Genomic DNA, 7,747 nt, shown 5'->3' on the forward strand with positions numbered 1-7,747 from the left:
TGGTTGTGGTGTGAAATGAGAAACTTGAAATGGGTACTGTTGTTGTTGCTCACCTCCATTTTGACTCTGCCTCCAGGCCTGGCTCTGCGGCACCTGATTCTCCTCTGAGATGGATTGATGGGCTGTCCTTAAAGTTGAGACATCATTGTTGACAGTGCAGCACTGTTGCGGCAGAGGTGAGGGTTGCTGCATCGATTCCTTGATCTGCTTGACTTCTTCACTTAAACTTTTCAACTGTGACATCAAATCAGATTTTGGCTGTTTTTGTTTGCTTTTTAAATGCAGAGTTGGTTCACTTAACTGAGTAACATTCACAGTGGCGCTTCGTTCACTTTTCCGTTTACTCTGTTTCTCAGCCTCGTGGGAGCATGCAACATTCAACTTTTCCAGCAGTGTCTCATCTGTGACTGTGGTGTCTGTCAGGTACGGTTGGAGATCACTCTGGATACGGTCGTTTTGTAGACCTGTTAACACAGTGTGGAGAAACATATTCTGCACGAGTGCTGGGTCATATTTCAACCCCGACTCGTCTTCTTGTGACGCAAAGAGAATTTTCTGCCTCATGTCAAGCACACGTATGAGGAAACTTTGGGGTGTTTCTTTTGCACGTTGTGATTCTGCAGTAAGTTGCTTGTACAATTCAGTGGCGTTTTTCTCTTGGTAATGGGACCGAAGAATTCGTCTCAACATTGGTAAGGTCAAATCAGTTTTCCCTTCTAAGTAGCTACGTAATTGAAGGCCTGGTGTAATGGCTCGAATCACTGAATCAACTATCTCTTGTTCTGGGTAACTTTTTTTCAGTCCACTTTCAATTTGGCGTGCCAGACTCGAAAAGGTTAATCTATCTCTTTGGCCAGGTTCTCCAATAAAACCTGAGATTTTAAACTCCCTGTGCCATACAGTCGGTATCATTTGTCCCTGTGGAGGCAGCGAAGAGTTAACTGCTACACTGTCTGCTGATGCTGGCCTCAGCCTCGTGCACTGTGAAACGGTTGGAAGTGTTTGCACAGCAGGAAGCAGATCAGTTGTGTACTTAATTTCTCCTGGTTGTCTTTGTACTACATTTTCTCTTTCCTCTACCTGTCCCAGCTCTGGGCTTGGTTCACTCACGTTTACATCAGTTAGCATTATTTCACTCAACTTATCATTTATGCTTAATAGTTCAGCCATGCCTCCATCCTCAAGTTCCTCCAACTCACTTCGTAGCAGATGATTACTGAGATGACTAACTAGAGAAAGGCGTGTGACATTTGCTTCTAAATGAATCTCAAGGAACTGACTCAGTTCAATTAATTTTCCTCTTGGCAATGTACACAGTCTCTCACCGATTTCTTCCTGGATACTTTGCAAGTCATCCATTGCTGCAGTTTTTCGCAGTGTTTCAGTGTTGTATGTGAACTTTGACTTATCTGATTTAACTCAGCTGCCTTTGTACCTCAAGTGCACGCTCTGTTCAATCTGTTCTGCCTTGTCACTATACTCCACTGATAAACGTCTGGGTAGTTAAGGGATGAATGTCGCGAGGCGGTTCCCTGCCGATCAAGGTGGATAAACCGTCTGACATCTATCCCAGCGGTGCCTCCAAAATTTGTAGTACCTCTGAAGAAGAAGTACAAAAAGGTTAAAGAAGAATAAAGAATAAAATAAAAGAGAGCGCTGCAGTGATTGCTTCTTTAACAGTGTATTGAAACTGAATGGCAAATAATAAAACCATACATGTATAACAGATGCTCAGTACATTACATTATCAGTGCATTTTAATACTTTTCTTACAAAGTAATGACTAGCTGTAAATATAAGTAACTGCATGTCTCATCACACTAGAGACACAACTGACACAGTGACACTTGTTATAAAGAGAAAACACATTTTCAGAAATGACAGTATGAAATTGATGACAATAATGCAGCTGAGATACATTACATGCTCATATCTGACCAATGTTTATGTATTTCCTACAATAAAGTCACTTACAAAATTGATGAAAACTATTGACATGCATAACTCAATCCACAGACATGAAGGAGTTAATTACCCAAATGTGCAAGTTTCAGATAACTCATAAAACTGAAACAACTGAATAAACTCTTATATCCAAACAATGTTGACATAAATGACTCTCTCTCTCTAGTGTATAGCGGGCTAACGCGCTAATCGCGAGGCATCCATGCTAACCATGTGCTCAGAAATGCAAACACCTGGCACACTATCACTACACAACAATAAACTACTTTCAATCCGTACAACTCATCAGTATTGCATTAAACAGTTACTCCTCAAGATCGAAGTGTTTAAATTACCTGAAGAAGAAGTACAAAAAGGTTAAAGAAGAATAAAGAATAAAATAAAAGAGAGCGCTGCAGTGATTGCTTCTTTAACAGTGTATTGAAACTGAATGGAGCGTATCACGGGCACGCGCCACATACCGAAGTGTGCGATGACGTCATCACGCTGGTATGTCAAATGAAAATAATAAAATGAATTACTGCACATAACGTCCTTACTAATTTCGTTAACCTAAAGCACAAATAACCATTCAAACAATATTAGCAATATAAAGAAAATATTATGAACAATTGTATAATGCATTTGAAGAAATGAATAAACATAAAAATCACTTTATACATAAAAATCACTTTATCACAATAGCACCACATTTTACGGCATTACCAAATATAGAAATATTTTGGGAGAAAACTCCAGCTTAATCACAGCAGCAAAATATGTAAACTAAGAGTCAACCAGCAGACAAAATGTATGTACAGTTTTTTGTCAATCGTTTTCTTGTAAATAAAAAAAATATTCATGCATTTATTTACTTATTTATTCTTATTTTATTTATTTTTTTATAATATAATCATTTTTGATGATTGAGAGAGTGAGAGTGAGAGAGAGAGAGAGAGAGAGAGAGAGAGAGAGAGAGAGAGAGAGAGAGAGAGAGAGAGAGAGAGAGAGAGAGAGAGATGTTTCCATTCCTAAAAACAACTGTGATCCAGAGCAGATTGAGATTAAATTACATTTTGAGGTGAATTTTGAGGTAAATATTCAAGATCTCTTGGCACTCTTGGATCAACTGGCACTACCTGCTGCCTGCCACTAGATGGCGCTGAGGTGAAGGGATTGAAGACACCAGATAGACATGTAGAGACATACCTGTAAATCACGTAATACAGCTGTATGAAGCAATAAATGATTTTATTGTGGTGGTTTTAAAAGGCTCCGTGGAGCGTGTAATGCACATAATCACAAACGTTATTTCCAGCAGAGGTTCAAGTGCCTATTATTATAAGCAAGTGCCTACAGCAGAGTCCTATTAATGTGTAAAAAGGTTCTCAATGTCTGTGCTGTGCCTTCATGGAGGAATTTCCATCCAATTCAAGATATTCTGGCTGTCAGTCTGTATTTACTTCAATCCTCACAAGACCCTGGAACAGGCATTCACATCTTAAGCTGCATATTCCAAGTATAAAAGCCACTAACTTATATTGTTTTTGTTTATTATTATGTTTAACTACATTGTTGATGTGCTAGTTTATTGCTTATATCAGACAGAGGGGAAAAGATGATTAAATTCTACTTGAAGAGTCAGTAGCTGTGACTGAAAATATGAAAAACAAATCAACTTTTGGAGAATCTTTAGAGAACGATAGTGTAAAATGACCACGAATATTAAATGAAAAAAGTCTTTAATAAATCCATAAAATGATCATGTGGTCCATGCTCCTCAAACTTGTAGAAAGAAAAATGCATAAACCAGTCATTTTCTTTTTACTCGTGTATAAATATTGTTGATGAGTTTTTACTTTTACTTCACTATATTATAAAAAGAAAATAGACACTTTTTCTTCGGTACATTTCCTCAGGACATTTTTGTTACATTTGCGACTGCAGAAAAGTGTGCACATGAATCTTTTAATCAATTCGGTTCCTTTGAATCAGTGAAACCAGTTCGCAAATAGATAATCCAGTCATAATGCCAGTCAGTCGGTAGATAATCGTATCTGGCCTGGGCTGCGTTTCCCAAAAGCATTGAATTAGTAAGCGTATAACCACAGATTTCTTCCGAGAAAAAGCGTCTGCAATCCAGATAAATCTAGTTACAGTTATATAATATACAATATTATATATTAATATATTAATACTACGTCTAGGATAACCTTTCCGACGTTATTGCCCAATCCGTGGCACGCCGCAGAGCAGCGCAAGATAAGCAATTTAGGTTAAAACGTATATAAATGTTAATTTTTTTCTTGAAAATGGCTGAGGGTTTTGCTAGATAAGACCCTATTCATCAGCTGGGATCATGCAGAGCCTTTGAAGCCATTCGAAGCCCTTTGAAACTGCATTGATTTGGACCTTCAACATTTTGGTTGCCATTGAGGTCCATTGTGTGAAAAAAAATCCTGGAATGTTTTTCTCAAAAACGTAATTTCTTTTTCTAGAAAAAGAAAGAAAGACACGAACATCTTGGATGAGATGAGGGTGAGTAAATTATCAGAATATTTTAATTTTGAAGTGAACTAATCCTTTAAGACATTATTTTTTGTTCGGTAAATAATGGCGCAAATACCAGTAAATGACTAGCACAAACCTTGGTAAATCACCTTACATGTTTAATTTAAATACTCTCCTCCCATACATTTTGGGTCTGAAATGAAATGAATTTTTCAGCACAAATTTTTCTTTAGTAAATCCTGACAGTAGTTTTTTTTAAAGCCAAAAGAGGGTTTGCGCTGGCGCAAGCTGTTAATAAATCTGGCCCTTGGTGTCAATGACGGGCAACATTTTCAGTTTATAATGACTTGAAACTTTCGAAAGCTGATGATGGAGGCAGAGTATTTTTGGCAAGCGTAGCCTCTATGTCACTTTTGACAGGGCAGTTTGTAAACGGTGAGGGACATGGTGATTCTGTGATGCTCCAGATCCATCATGATCCAACGGAGAGTAGACTAGATGATCAGAGAGTGGAGAGCAGAGGTCGAGCGATATAAGGGAAGAAAAAAGGACGTGACAGAGAGTTTGGGTCGTCTCTGGAGGCCAATAACGGGTGCACAGATTGATGCAGGGCTGTTGAATGATGTGGCAATCATCATCTGTGTGGCAGAGGTGACCCTGCTATTGCATTAGGAGGCCATGCCATAGTCATTTGACAACTTATGAGTCACCCATATTTTATGGGCAAATGTTAAAAGTGGCAACAGCAGCACAGGGACATGACCGTAAGCAATCACTCTCTCAAAACTGACTTCTGTCCCTGTGCTGGACAGAATATCCATTTGAGCTGATGCACAAAACTTTATAACATTTGATAAGAGGCAAAGGATGTGGTAGCTGGAAATATAAGAATCATTCTGCATGACCCCACAAAACATACAGTATATATAGCCGACTTCTATACTGAATCACCTATGTTCCTCAACAGTTTTCGGCATTCCCCCGCCACCCAGACTACTCAATCTCGACTGGTTCCTATCCCAGCCAGGGATACAGGGAGAGTACTCTGGGTTTGGGCCACATTCTGAGCTCGGAGCCCTCCCCTCAGACAGCACGCCAAATACGCATCTGATTATTTGTAAGTGTGAACTCGTGAAAGTATTTTCAAAAACTAAAACAATGAGTATCACAATTAGGATAACATCATTAAACTTGAACTGATAAATTAACTTGAAATATAATTTTTAAAACAATACATAATTGAAAAAAAAGGACAAAAAAAAATACCTTGCAGAGATCAGTCAAATTGATGTGTCCCACATGTTGCTCAGCTCAACTTAGGCCCCGTCCACACGAAGCCAGAGCTTTCAATATCCAATCTTTTTTTCCCTCGTTTCAAGAAATATCTGTGTACACGAGACCACTGAAACCGACTCAAAACAATGTAGTATACATGCCAGGCCAGGATGTGGCGCTGTAATTCTGCCACAGAAATACACTATAAACGGAGAAGAAAAGTTGTGGCTAGAAGTGGTTCAGCAATGGTAGGAAGTGAGGCAAAATCTCACAATAAAATTTCAATAAATAAATGTGCTACTTACCAGATTGTGTTTTATTAATGCCTACACGTACCCCAACCCTAAACCTACCCTTACAATAATGCAAATACAGTAATAAAATGACACAATATTTATGTGCACATGCCCAGTGCCCGTAGTTGTATCGCCTTCTAGTCTTTATCGCACGGGACGTGGTGTGATGACATCACCGTTTCACAAAATATGTGGATTGACTGTACACATGAAAACGCAAGGGTGTCGTTTTCAGATTTATCCACTCTGGGACCCGGATTCAAAAAATATCAATTTCATACTCCCAAAACGGCGGATCTGTGTGGACGAAACGCTGATACGGTACAAAATTCTTACGTATAGGCCTACAGCTAAAAGCATCTCCGTGTGGACGGGGCCTAACAATTACAATGAATTCTAGATCATTTAAAATGTGTGAATTGAGGGAAAGATAAAAGGTGTCTAACAGACTCTTACAAGAACAGAGCAGTGGAGAAAAGAAAGCTGCCTGTGGAGCTGTATCACGGTCATGTTTGGTTTCATTGTCTTGCTTAGTTTCTAGTCATAAGCCCTATTCGCACGGGATTTGTATTATCTGGGGACCTCGTGTTATTTAGAAATTACTCCCCCACATCTGAATATTGCGTGGCGCATTCGCACGGGATAAGCAAGCCTATGATTTTACTCGAATTTACTGTCTTATCGCCCAGATATGATGTCAAGACTTGTAAATGTTTTTTCGTTATAGATATAGCTGTATGAAATTATAAACAGTCGTATCGATATCATTTTGATTGTTTTATAGTAATAAAAATAATTTAGGTCAGTTAGAGAACAGACGCTACAATTAAAAACTGAACTGAGCAATATAATAATATACGGTGGAAGATTCAGTTTCAAAGCTAAATGTAAAAGCGTCCATTTAAGCGAGTTTGTCATTGTACTGTTCTGTTTTTGTGTTTTTCATTAAGAATAATATTAAACACACCATTCAAGCAATTTACTCCCAACTTGGAGCTCATTCTAAAGTGAAAGTATAATCCGCGCTGGAATTCATAACGGTGCATAATATGCAGCCTAGCTCCATTCTTCGTGAAAGATAAAGATAGAAATGCACACAGGAAACAAAAACCTTGCAAAAATGATATACGATCCGCCTAATCCTGGCAAATCACAGAGATGTCGATTCGCACAGGACTAATATTATCACACGACCTCGGTTTTTGGCGAAATAAATTTACTTTACAAATTACAGACATGGCCGATTCGCACGGGATTAAGATCACAGACATTCTCTGCAATTATTACAAATCACCAGAGGTCCCCAGATAATACTAATCCCGTGTGAATAGGGCTATAGGCTCCATTCGAAATCCCATAGTAGGCGAAAAACAGTATGTGACAAAAGAAGCATGTCCGAATTCACAGTACTCATAAAAGTGTAGGCAAAGTACCCAGATGACCTACTTCTTCCTGCAAGTTTCTGAAGTGCGCATACGATGGACACTTTACTATAACAAATTTTATATTGGCTATAATATATACATTTTCCAATTGTATTCTTTTATTTCAAATCCATCTTAAATAATAAACTAAGTGCAATGAAGTGTTTGACACATTTTGACACACAAAAGTGTTTGACATATTGACACTGAAATATCTGAAACTCTTCCAATGCTAAATTTACGCAGAATAGATACACAATACCAGCTACGCTTTCTCTCTCTCTCACATCTCTCCGT

Source organism: Gobio gobio (genome assembly GCF_949357685.1).
Source record: "Gobio gobio genome assembly, chromosome: 5".
In the NCBI taxonomy this organism is placed as follows: Eukaryota; Metazoa; Chordata; class Actinopteri; order Cypriniformes; family Gobionidae; genus Gobio; species Gobio gobio.